The sequence below is a fragment of the Emys orbicularis genome, chromosome 4 (assembly GCF_028017835.1).
Source record: "Emys orbicularis isolate rEmyOrb1 chromosome 4, rEmyOrb1.hap1, whole genome shotgun sequence".
NCBI classification, from domain to species: Eukaryota; Metazoa; Chordata; order Testudines; family Emydidae; genus Emys; species Emys orbicularis.
In genome coordinates this window covers 32,805,410-32,818,399 of record NC_088686.1, presented here as the reverse complement: position 1 = coordinate 32,818,399, position 12,990 = coordinate 32,805,410, and the positions used below count along the sequence as shown (strand labels likewise).

Here is a 12,990-nt window from a genome sequence, read left to right as displayed (position 1 = left end):
AAACAAACCTCCCACTCTACTTGTAAGTGTGCATGAACTGCAACCATTCATGAATAGCAACAAGGGCACATTAAAATAGATTTCCCCTCAGCTTACAAGAATAGGATATTGATTACATTTTAGCAATGTTTGGACCCCACTTGCATTCTCTCTGCATTAGATATATTTAGGATTCCTCTTACTGATGCTGTGCTGTACAGCTCACTATTAAAACCAAAAGTCACTCCAGTTTCTGCGGACCATCACTCTAATCACTTCCTAAGCACTTAAAACATTTATTTCCAATTACTTAATTCTGAAGGCCGCTACCAGCCTATGCAACAGATTGCAGAAAGCAGTTATCCAGACACATTCCATGAGGCCACAACTCCCCTCTGGTGCAGGGGTTCGGGGGTGAGGGTAAAGAAGTAAAATCTGTAGCAGGTACAGAGCTAGGACCCTCCCCCTCCCTCAAAGCAAAGGGAAACCAGGCATCAAATTGTGACACAGTCACAATTTGGTCTCTGGTCTGTTCCTAGGGTAGAGCACCTATATTCTGCTCTTTACTCAGCGCTTGTGGTTACTATACAATCAAGCTTACTAATGAGCTAAATTTCTCTCACCACTAATAGACACTGCCTTATAGGTATTATGGAATCTGCTTAAACTACACTGAATTACTGAGAGGGAACTAAGGGTTGTCTAAGATTTAGACATTTTTTATTTCTTAAAGATGCCTCAAATCTAACAGGAAATTGACCATGAAACCGTGAAATCATTTTAGAGAAGTAGAAGGTTTGATCTCAAGAATAGTGCCTCTCCTCCACCCCCCCTTTTTAAAAATAGATTGGCTATTATCAAGGAAAGTCGATCTCCACGTCTCTTTTTGGACATTAAAGTAAGGGTACAAAATCATTTCCAAGACTAACTATTTTTTATGTAATAAAGAAGTTTCAACACATAGTTAAGACTGCTGGCACGACCAAAAGCTGCCAGAAATGGAATAACTCATCTGTTAAGAAACTTGGCTTCTTTATTGCTTTAAAGAAACACTTCAGAGAGGTGATATACAAACCTATAAATATTTTAATATTTCTCTAAAAAGCTGACAGAAGAACTAAATGGGCTCCGCTCACAGAAGTCCATAGTGCTAAATGAAACAACTAGACAATAATAATAATAATTAAAAAAAAGGTGAGTTTTGAGATCTTAGAGTCTGAAGGCAAATATTTTAAGCTACACCCACAGTGTTAATGTGTATCTATTGATTCCCTCTCCAGTTTAATTAAATGATGGTTACTTACCTGTAACTGGAGGTTCTTTGAGATGTGTGAACCTATGTGTATTACACATGTGGGTACAAGGACACAGGCAATATAGATATTTGCAATATTGTCATTCCAAAGACTGAATCTGCAGAAGAGGTTTGGACTAAAGTATAATGCTTTGTGAAAGTGTTACAAGTGTCCAGTATAGGTACTTCTTGGAGAAATGCTACTGAGATTGCCTGTGCCCTAAAGAATGGGCTGTCACCCCATCCAGGGGAAGGAGATGGGCTAACCGATAGCAAAGGAGGATACATCCAGAAATCCACTTAGAGAGTCTCTGAGCAGATATTGCTTGTCCCCCATGCTCACTCTCCTACAACTACAAATAGTCTAGGTATTTTTCTAAATGGCTTCTTTCTTCGCAAGTGGAACTCAAAGCTTGTCTGACATTGAAGAAGTGAAATGACCTCTCCTCACTGGAGGCATGAGGTTTCAGAATCAATATCAATACAACAGATAAATTTATGTGGAACTCAGAAACAGTCTTAGGGATGAATTTCAGGTAGAGGTGAAGGGATGTGTTCTCTTTATGAAAAGTAGTGTTGGCCAGTTGGCCACAAGTGCTCCCATCTCACACACCAACTTGGCTGATGTGATGGCGATGATGGCAACTTTCACAGACCAGTGGACACCAAGCACATGGCTAACACTTCAAAGGGTGGCCTGGTAAGTACTCAAAGTATAAGACTGAAATACCACTGAAGTGCTGGCTTCACTACTGGTGGGAAGGCCCTAGTGAGGCACTTTAGGAATCTGGTTGTTATCAGGTGACTAAAAATAGAACAGCCATCTACCAGTGGGTGGAGAGCACTGATTGCTGCTAGGTGGACCTGCAGAGAGCTAACAGAAAGGCCCAGTGTCTTGAGAGTGAGGAGACTGTCTAAAATAGCAGGAATACCTGCTATCTCTGGAGATAACTGGTTTTGTTGCACCCAGGTAGAGAAATGCTGACATTTAGCTTGATGGAATTTCTGATGGAGTCTTCTCTTAAGATCATTCTGAACGGCCTCCAAACATGCTCTAGGTGTGAGGCCCATCCAAATACCAAGATGTGAGGCGAAAAGAGTCTGGGTTGGAATATCTGATACCACTATTCTCCTGCGTTATCAGAGCTGGAAGATGTTGGATGTTAATGGGATAACGGGTTAACTTTCATAGGAGATCCAGAAATCAGAACTGTCTGGACCAGTTGGGTGCGTTGAGAATGACTCATATTTTATTGTGATGAATCTTCCACAGAACTTGGGGTAGTAGTGGAAAGGGAAGAAAGGTGTATCTCAGTTGGTCTGTCCAGGACAATAAAAGGGCATCGCTCCAGAGTCCCAACATTGTGTGCTCTGGAGGAATTATACAGATTCATAGAAATGTAGGGCTGGAAGGGACCTTGAGAAGTCATGAAGTCCAGTCTCTTGCGCTGCGCAACAACCAAGTGAACCTAGACCATCCCCGAGACGTGTTTGTCCAACCTGTTCTTAAAAACCTCCAATGATAAGGATTCCACAACCTACCTTGGAACCCTAGTCCAGAGCTTATAGTTAGCAAGTTTTTCCTGATTTCTTATTTAAATCTCTCTTGCTGCAGATTAAGCCCATTACTTCTTGTACTACCTCCAGTGGACACAGAGAATAATTGCTCACCACCCTCTTTATAAAAAGCCCTTAACGTATTTGAAAACTGTTTACAGGTCTCCCCTCAGTTTTCTTTTCTCAAGACTAAATATGGCCAGCTCTCCCCCCTGCCCCCTTGATCAGGTTTTCTAAACCTTTTATCATTTTTGTTGCTCTCCTCTGGACTCTCTCCAATTTGTCCACATCATTCCTAAAATGTGGCACCCAGAACTAGGCACACTTTTCTAGTTGAATCCTCACCACTGCTGAGTAAAGTGGATAATCACCTCTCGCATCTTACATGCAACACTGCTGTTAATATACCCCAGAACACTATTAGCCTTTTCCCCTCAACTATATCACATTGTTGACTTTCATTCAATTTGTGATCCACTATAACCCCCAGATCCTTTTCAGTAGTATTACCACCTAGTCAGTTATTCCCTATTTTGCAGTTGTGCATTTGATTTTTCCTTCCTAAATGAAGTACTCTGCACTTGTCTTTAATGAATTTCAGACCAATTCTCCAATTTGTCAAAGTTGTTTTCAATTCTAATCCTGTCCTCTGTGCTTGCACCCCCCCCCCCCACACGTTGATGTCATCTGCAAATTTTGTAAAAATACCGTCCACTTCATTATCCAAGGCATTAATGAAAATATTAAATGGTACCAGACCCAGGACTGACCCCTGCAGAACCCCACTAGATACACCACCCGTTTCACAGTGAACCATTGATAACTACTCTGACAACCAGTCTTTCAATTATGCACCCTCCTTACAGAAATTTCATCTAGTCCACATTTCCTAATTTACTTATGAAAATGTCATGTGGCACTGTGTCAAAAGCCTTACTAAAAATCAAGATACATCACATCTACTTCTTCCCCCCAACCACTAGGCCAGTAACCCTATAAAATAAGGAAACTAGATTGGCTTGGCATGACTGGTTCCTGACAAATCCATGTTGGGTATTCCTTATAACCATATTATCCTCTAGGTGCTTACAAACTGATTGCTTAATAATTTGTTCCAGTATCTTTCCAGGTATCGAAGTTAGGCTGACTGGTCTATATTTCCCCAAATCCTCTTTGTTCCCCTTTTTAAAGATAAGTACTATGTTGGCCCTTTACCAGTCCTCTGGGACTTCCACCATCCTCCATGAGTTCTCAAAAATAATTGCTCACGATTGCAAGATTGCTTCAGCTGGCTCCTTAAATTCGCTAGGATGAATTTCATCAGGCCCTGCTGACTTGAAGACATCTAACATATCTAAATATTCTTTAAACCGTTCTTTCTCCCTTGTTGTCAATATTGTGTTAAGTATCTGGTCACCATTAACAGCTATTAGCTCTCCTTCCCCACTAACTTCGTCTTTCCCTTGCTCCTAGTGTATTTAAAGAACGTATTGCTTTTTATGTTCCTTGCTAGTTGTATATCATTTTGTACCTTCGCCTTTCTGATTTTGTCCCTACATGCTAGAGCCGCTACTCCTCCAGATTGAGTGGACCCAGCTGAGGTGGTTCGGGTATCTGCTAAGGAGGCTCCAAGGCTGACCCAAGACTCGCTAGGGGGATACCACCTCCTGGCTTGCCTGGGAATGCTTGGGAATCCCCCAGGAGAAGCTCGAACCTGCTGTGGAGGAAAGGGAGGTCTGGTCCTCCCTACTCTCCATGCTGTTGCCACAACTCTCACCAGGAAAAGCATTATAAAGGAAAAAGATGATGCTTGTGCTATTCTTTTGTACTCATCCTTAGCAATTCATCCATGTTTCCACTTGTTGTAGGAATCCTTTCTGATTTTCAGGTCATTAAAGAGCTCCTGATGGAGCCATACTGGCCTCTTCCTATCTTTTCTTTGCACTGGGATAATTTGCAGTTATGCCTTTAATAACGTCTCCTTGAGAAATTGCCAGTTCTCCTGCACTCCCCTTAGATTTTCTTCCCACAGGACCTTATCTACCAGTTCTCTGAGTTTGTTAAACTCTTCTTTTTTGAACTCCATTGTCCTTATTCTACTGGTCTCACTCCTTCCTTTCCCATGAAATCTATCATTTCATGATCACTTTCACCCAAATTGCCTTCCACCTTCAGATTGGCTACCAGTTCTTCTCTATGTTGAGCTTCTTGTTTGTCTGGGAGGCAAACAGGTCCCAGTAGGGTGCTAGGAGAATGATGTTGGCTCCATTACAACCTACCTTACCTATGACCTGTGGAAGAAGGTGAATGGGAGGAAAGATATCTGAGGTCATTCGCCCAGGACAATAGTAGAGCATCGCCCTGGGAACCACGACCCATGACTCCTCTGGAGCAATATGGGGGAAGCTTCCTCTTTGTTTGGGATGGAAAGAGGTCTCATTATGGTATACCCTTTTGTGTTAATATCTTGCTTAGGACAGTGTCTTGGACTTCCCACTTGTGGTCTGCTGAGAAGCTTTTGCTTAGTTCATCTGCAAGGGAGTTGTAGATACCCGGAAGGTAAGCAGCCTGTATCGTGATGTGGTTCCTGATGCACCACTTCCAGAGTCTGACTGCTTCCAGGAAGAGGAGACAAGATCTCGCTCATCCCTGTTTGTTTAGGTAGACCATGGTGGTGATACTGTCCCAACATTACCCACATACAGAGTGAGCATATGAGTAGAAGGAAGGCCTTGCACTCAAGGCAGACTGCCTACGTTTCAGTAAATGTATATGTAGTCTGGCATCTTGTGCGGTCCAGGCTACCCCGAGGAGTGTGCTTGTCCAAGTGAGCATCCAGGAAAAAAGCATCCGTCACAATGGTGAACAGAGAGTGGGGTGACCGAGGGGATCTTACCAATTCAAAGCACTCAACTGAAAGATGTTGTTCCTGCTGCCCTTGTAAAAGATAACACTGTCTCTTCAAGGCTGGAGGAAGAAAAACTTTGCATTTGGGAAGCTTCACAAAGGGGTGGGGCTCAACACAAAGAGATTCCAGAGGGAGGGGCCGAGGACAGACATGGTTGCAGTGCACCCTTTCCTTGCCAAAACCCCAAACACATACCCGAATTAAGAACCTTCTCCAGAGAGACAGGAGAATCTGTATCTGAACACCTACCACGGTATGCAAAGGGATCGGGAAATGCAATAAGACACTGAACAAGCCAAACTGTGTGAACGGAGTCTGTCTGTCATAAATCGGCTGTTAATCTTGTGTCTTTTGCTACTTCATCTATGGGTCAAGACAATGGTTGGAGCTGATGCTATGGACAAACCCTGTGAAAATGTGTAACATACCTGACTTTGGGGAAAAACTTTTGTACATGCTAGGGATGGTAACAAGACAGTACCACAAACACGATGCTTTTCAGCTAATACCTGTAAACAGGCTTAGAGCTCGGCACAGCAGCAAGAGTGTAACAGACCTACACTGCTGTATGGAAAGGGAAACTGAGGCACACCGCCTCATGGCATTGGTAGCTAAATGCAAAGACACCTACACTTTAACAGATATTGCTATCTGCATTCTGTTAGCAATACTACCAACATGTTTTCAGGCACCCAGGGACCAGGAACCCAGAACTTTGCTAGAACACCTATGAATGACATTATAGTGTTTAAAGGTACTGGGAGGGGGTGTGACCAGAGACGAACAGGGATTTTACATGTACGGCCTCCGCCATGGACAGTGTCCAAGACTAATGGCAGTAAGTTCAGGAGGAGGGTGTAGCGTTGCACTCCATATGCTTTATGGAAGTATGCTTATGAATATGACATAACTGGAATACACTTTACACTAAATACCCCTGGTACAGTGTCATTAGAAAGTTTGTAATCTACTAAGTGTGTTCATCCTATTTGTTTGAATGTATTATTTCTATATCTGGAGTTAGGAGAATAAAATATAAACTTGTATCTCTGATGTAAACATATTAAGTGGAGACTATTAAGGGTCCTCCAGAAACAATCAGTTGAAATTTGGCCTTACTTACTTGAAAGCCTTCCTGTGTATGTGTGGGCCAGCCCATGGGGAATGGAGACTAGGGGTTTTACAGTGACATGTGACCATGTCACCTGATAATGAAATCCATCTTAAATCTGGTACTTTTCCATTTAGAAGGAGCGGTGGGGACTGAGAGACACAAAAGACTCCCGCTTTGTGCCAAAGCTATAAAAGGGGGTGGAGCAGGACAAAAGGGGATGCCAGTCATGAGAAAACCCCTGCTTACCGCCTAAGATGTCTGCTGGATCTAACAAAGACTGTACCGGGGAAAGGACTGGGTCCAGATTAGGAAGGAGTCTAGTCTGTGAAAGAAGCTTATTGGAACATCTTTGAGGGTGAGATATTAACTGTAATCAGTTTCTTAATGTATTAGGCTTAGACTTGTGTGTTTTATTTTATTTTGCTTTGTGACTTACTTTGTTCTGGCTGTTATTACTTGAAACCACTTAAATCTTTCCCTTTATACTTAATAAAATCACTTTTGTTTATTGATAAACCCAGAGTAAGTAATTAATACCCAGGAGCGGAGCCAGGGTTTTTGGCGCCCTAGGCAGGGGTCCTTCCGCGCTCCCGGTCTTCGGGGCACTTCGGCGGCGGGTCCCGGAGCGAGTGAACGGCCCGCCGCAGAATTGCCGCCGAAGTCCCGGAGCGCGGAAGGACCCCCCCGTTGCCGAATTGCCGCGGAGGGCAGCAAAATGCCGCCCCCCCAAATCCTGACGCCCTAGGCGACCACCGGCCCTGTTAATACCTGGGGGAGCAAACAGCTGTGCATATCTCTCTATCAGTGATATAGAGGACAAACGATTTACAAATTTACCCTGTATAAGCTTTATACAGAATAAAATGGATTTATTTGGGGTTTGGATCCCATTGGGAGCTGGGTGTCTGGGAGCTGGAGACAGGTAATCTGCTGAGCTGTTAAAGTCTCCAGCCTTGGGGGCATAGCCCAGACCCTGAGCCTGTGTTGCAGCAGGCTAGCGTGTCTGGCTCAACAAGGCAGGATTCTGAAGTCCCAAGCTAGCAGGGAAAACGGGCTCAGAGATAATTTAAGCACATCAGGTGACAGTCCCAAGGGGATCTCTGTGACCGAACACGTCACAGGGTGAATGTCCATGTGGAAATATACATCCTTCATGTTGAGAGCCACGAACCACATCCTTTCCTGAATGGCATGGATTATTGATGACAATGTAATCACCTGGAATTTCAGCTTTCGAATAAAGATGCTCAGTTGCCAAAGGTCCAGAATCGATCTACACCCTCTCTCTTTTTTAGGAATCAGGAAATACGAGGAGTAGAACCCTCTCCCCTTGATACTGAGGTGGAACACATTCTATTGCCTCTCAGTGTAAAAGGGATTTTGCCTCCCATTGAAGAAACACCTTGTGATAGTGGTCCCCGAAGGGGGACTGGGAAGGAGAGGAACTCAGAGCATCCCTGATGGATAATCTCCAAAACCCAATTGCCCTTTATGATCAACCTCCAGTTGTGGGCAAAGAGTGAGAGACAGCACCCAAAAATAATGGGAGGAAGAGGTAGGTGGCTTCAGTGGTGGTAGGCAGGTCTCGACTAGTATGTCAAAAATAGCCATTGGTGGGTGGGTGAGAGTGAGAAAAGGCTGTGGCAGTGGAGGGGGTTATGAAGCAAGGCCTCTGAACGCTCTGTTTCCACAGAGGCTCGGCTGGGCACTGGTAATAAGGTATATGAGGAGGGGGAGATTTTAGTCTACAAGATTGTCTCTGGTGTTTCCTCCTGGGGGTTGAGTATAAATCACCAGGTAATGCACTGTCAATCTCCAGTCCTTTAATGAATGCAGGGACTCTCTGTTTCTTTCATTAAAGAGATTTGACTCAAAGGGGAGGGCTGCCCTAGGAAACCCTTACGATTGCAGACAAGAGTCACTCCTCTTGACTAAGCCAGTGGCCAGACTTGTGGAAGCTGTGTCTGCCATATCCACTGTGGCCTGGAGAGCTGTTTTTGCTACTAGCCTTCCCTCATCTAAAAGAGACTGAAACTGGGCTCTGTCCTTTGTGGGAAGATTGTCAATGAAGCTCATATGCCTGGAATAGTTGTTACAGTCATATTTTGCTAACAGAGCCTGGTAGTTATGACACAAAACTGCAAGCCTGGGGAAGAGAAGGGAAGACTTTCCTCCCCAGGAGGTCCAGTCCCTTAAAACTCTTATCTGCTGGGATAGCCCTTTGATAGTGTGTCCGAGCCTTTTCTGTAGTCACTGTACCATTAGTGAGTTGGGGACAGGGTTGGAGAATAAAAATTCAGTTCCTTTGTCAGGAACAAAATATTGCCTCTCAGCAATTTTTGGCATAGAGGCACAGGATGCTGAAGTGTGCCATACTGCTCTGGCTGATTCTAGTATGGCCTTATTAATTGGAAGAGACACCTTACTTGGTCCCTTAGATTGTAAAATATCCAGAAGCCAGCATTGAGGGTCCTGGACCTCCTCTTGGGAATCTGGAGGTCACTGGCAACTCTCTGCAGTAGTTCCTGGTACTGCCAATGGTAATCCAGTAGCGATGGCAAAGAAGGACTAATCACTTCATACAAGGATGATGAGGAGACACCTCTCGGAATCTGCGGATTCGGGTCAACCTCTTCCTCCTTGTACCCTGACAGACCCAGTTGGCAGGAGGGAGAAGAGCAGTACGATTCTTGAGAAGGGTCCAGGCACCTGCCATAAGGATCCCATGGACCCCAATAAAGCCAGAAAAAGGTATCGACCGGTTGGAGGGGACTCTAAGGGAATCAGTACTGCAATCTGGGGGTGAGGGGGTGGTAATACCCAAAGGAACAACGAGCATGACTCCTTGATTGTCTGCAGTGTACTTGTAGCCACGTTGGTCCCAGGATACTGAAGAAGAGCTCTGTGTGGCTTGAAAGCTTGTTTCTCTCACCAAAAGAAGTTGGTCCAATAAAAGATATTACCTCACCCATCTTGGATTTCCTTGAATATCTGTCAGGGCTCCTCTGTCTCCACGGACATACCATAGCATCTAGTACAGGGGTGGGCAAACTACAGCCCATGGGCCGCATCCGGCCTGTCGGATCTTTTAATCTGGCCCTCAAGCTCCCGCCAGGGAGCAGGGTTGGGAGCTTTCCCTGCTCCGGTGCTCCAGCTGGGGAGCGGGGTCAGGGGCTTGCCTTGCTCCGCTCCGCGCAGCATGGCTCCCAGAAGCAGGGGCAGCCTGGGGGCTCCGCACGCTGCCCCCGCCCCAAGCACCAGCTCTGCAGCTCCCATTGGCCGAGATCCCAGCACAAAGCACCTTCCTGCACCCCAAACCCCTCATCCCCAACCCCACCCCAGAGTCTGCACCCCCAACCGGAGCCCTCATCCCCCCCGTGCGCCCCAGCCGGCCCTCCATACAATTTCCATACTGAGTTGTGGCTGTCAGGCCAAAAAGTTTGCCCACCCCGATCTAATACATGTGACTCATCTGAGTCTGAAAACTGCTCTATTGGTAGCAGCAGGGGCTGTTTTTACTGAAGCACTCCTGCCCGAGGGTTGGAGATAGGATGGCTCCTGGGACACTGACGTAGGCTCCTCCTCCAGAGTAATTATATCCCTCAAGAAGGCCAAGCTGTAGAGAAGTGGAGACTATGGGTAAGGGAGGAATATCCCCTCTGGTGTTATGTAAGTCTACGTACACTCTGGAGCACCAGGGGTTATGGCAGTTAAGTCTTATAGACCCAGCACATCCATGGCAGCCGGATGGTCCTTAGACGAATTCAGTGATATCGAGATTTGCCCGGACCAGCACTCAAAGACGGAACCAGTGAATGTCAGTCCTTAGGCTTCGGTACCAAGGTGACCAACTGAACCACTGGATCTTTCTTTTGGCACGCTTTGCCCTTCAACCCAGATGTCTTTAGCAGAACCAGGTGCATAGATTTCGCGCGCAAAGTCTCACCAGACCTGGAAAACCTGGAGGAAGCACATCTCTTATGGACAGTCCTCAATGGGGATCTATCCTTACGCTCATGAGAATGCTCACTACTCTCATGGGGAGCCCTAGAAGAAGATTCTTTTGACTTAGGTTTTGGTTGCTCCACTCCAAGGCACATGCTTGGAGGGACACTAGTAATGTGCAGGGGAGTCTTCCTGACCCTGATCAGACAGGGCCTCACAGCTTTCTGTATCAGGTGGTTCCCCAGGGGAAGCTCCCGAGCTTCTCGAGTTCTGGGTGGGAAAAAGTGACAGATACCACATTTTGCAGAGATATCCACCTCATCCAGACAGTAGAGGTAGCACCGTTGTTCGTCGCTGATGGAAGAGGAGTGAAGTCAAGAGACGCAATTCTTTAATCCTGGGACTCTGGGCACAGTCCTGGATCCATGGTGGTGTTCCCCAACAGGGGAGAAGAAAACACACTATAGTAAGTATAATATGACCTTTAACTGACTATTAAGCTAGGAAATATAACTATTTACAAATGTCTTTACAGACTGTACAATGAGCTGAAGGAGGACACAGGATTCTGACTCAGGCCATGTGGTAGTAAAAAGGAACTGGAGAGGCGTCGACCTGCACTGTCTCATATTATTCTCAGTCAAGAGCATGAGGAACTCTACTGTGCACATGCAGGCCAACAAACACTGTTTGGAAGAATTTCCAGACTCCCTCATAGATTTCCACCACAACTTCAACTGTCCATTAAACTCTCTCTGGAACACTCCCACACTAGCATCAACTTCCTGGATATCAAGCTTCAACAATGGAACATTACAGACAACCATATACAAGAAACCCACAGATCACCATGCCTACCTTCAGAGATATAGTAACCACTCCAAACACACCAGGAAATCTGTTATCTACTGCCAGGCACTCAGATAACACAGAAATTACTCTGAGGAGAAAGTCTGGGATATACACCTTAGCACACACAAAACCGCCTTCACCAAACAAGGACATCCACCACAGAAGTATATCGCATCATGGAATGGGCCACCCAGACATCCCAAGAGAACCTGCTTCAATACAGAAATAAAACTCTGTCCGACCGCACACCCCTAGTTGTCAGCTACCATCCCACACTGGAACCCATAGGGGGTATCATCAAACTACAACCCATACTCAATGGGGACCCCACCCTGAAAGAAATCTTTCCTGAACCCCCACAACTGGCCTTTAAACAACCCCCTAATCTCTCCAAGCTCATCATCAGAAGCAAGCTCACCACAGACCAGGGCACACCAACTCAAAGCAAGACCAGAACCTGCCAGAACAACAGATGCAAAATGTGCAGACCTATCTCCACTGCTACAACAATCAACATCCCCCCCAACACACTTTTCAAGATCCATGGATTCTACCCATGCCTATTACAACATGTGGTGTACCTCATCCAGTGCACTAAATGTCCCAACAACAATTATGTGGGTGACACCAGACAATCACTATGCTCTCAAATGAACTCACGTAGGAGACAAAAACACCCTATCACCTGTGGCTGAACATTTTTCACAAAGGGTTCATGCTATATCTGACCTATCAGTCCTCATCCTCAAAGGAAACCTGCACAAGACGTTCAAAGACGAGCCTGGAAATTTAAATCCATCGCTATAATAGACACTAAAAATCATGGACTGAACAGAGACACTGGATTTATGGCTTATTAAAACTATCTGTAACCCACTAACCCCTCTTTTTGTCCTGTAACTGATTAGGTGTTAACGGGCCACTCTACTGTGAATGGTCCCTTATAATATGGCTCACTACTTATGCTAAACAATCTGTTCCACTTTGCATTTTGCTGTGACATTGGCAGTACCTTCTCAGACCTGAGGAAGAGCTCTGTGTGGCTTGAAAGCTTGTCTCTCTCACCAAAAGAAGTTGGTCCAATAACAGATCTCTCTCTCATCCACCTTGTCTCTATCATACTGTGGCTAGGAAATTTTCACGGGTCTATCAGATAACTGACATTATTTGCAAGTGGACAGTCATTTTAAAATGACAAATTTTCATATATGCTTTATTAGTTTCTGGAAGAGTTTGTGTGGTTACCTCTCTTCTGAACAAAAATATCCTTTTAACAAGCTAAATTTCAGACTTCACTTCATGGATAATAAGTTGCAAGCAATCAGACTATTTTAATTGGTC

At 45.1% G+C, this 12,990-nt stretch overlaps 1 protein-coding gene across 2 annotated transcripts in view; it reads right to left on the bottom strand.

Annotated features, from left to right (window-relative positions):
- Nucleotides 1-12,990, bottom strand: part of TTC7B (tetratricopeptide repeat domain 7B) — a 324,581-nt gene that overhangs the window by 185,649 nt on the left and 125,942 nt on the right. The gene's annotated exons all lie outside the window — the stretch shown is intronic.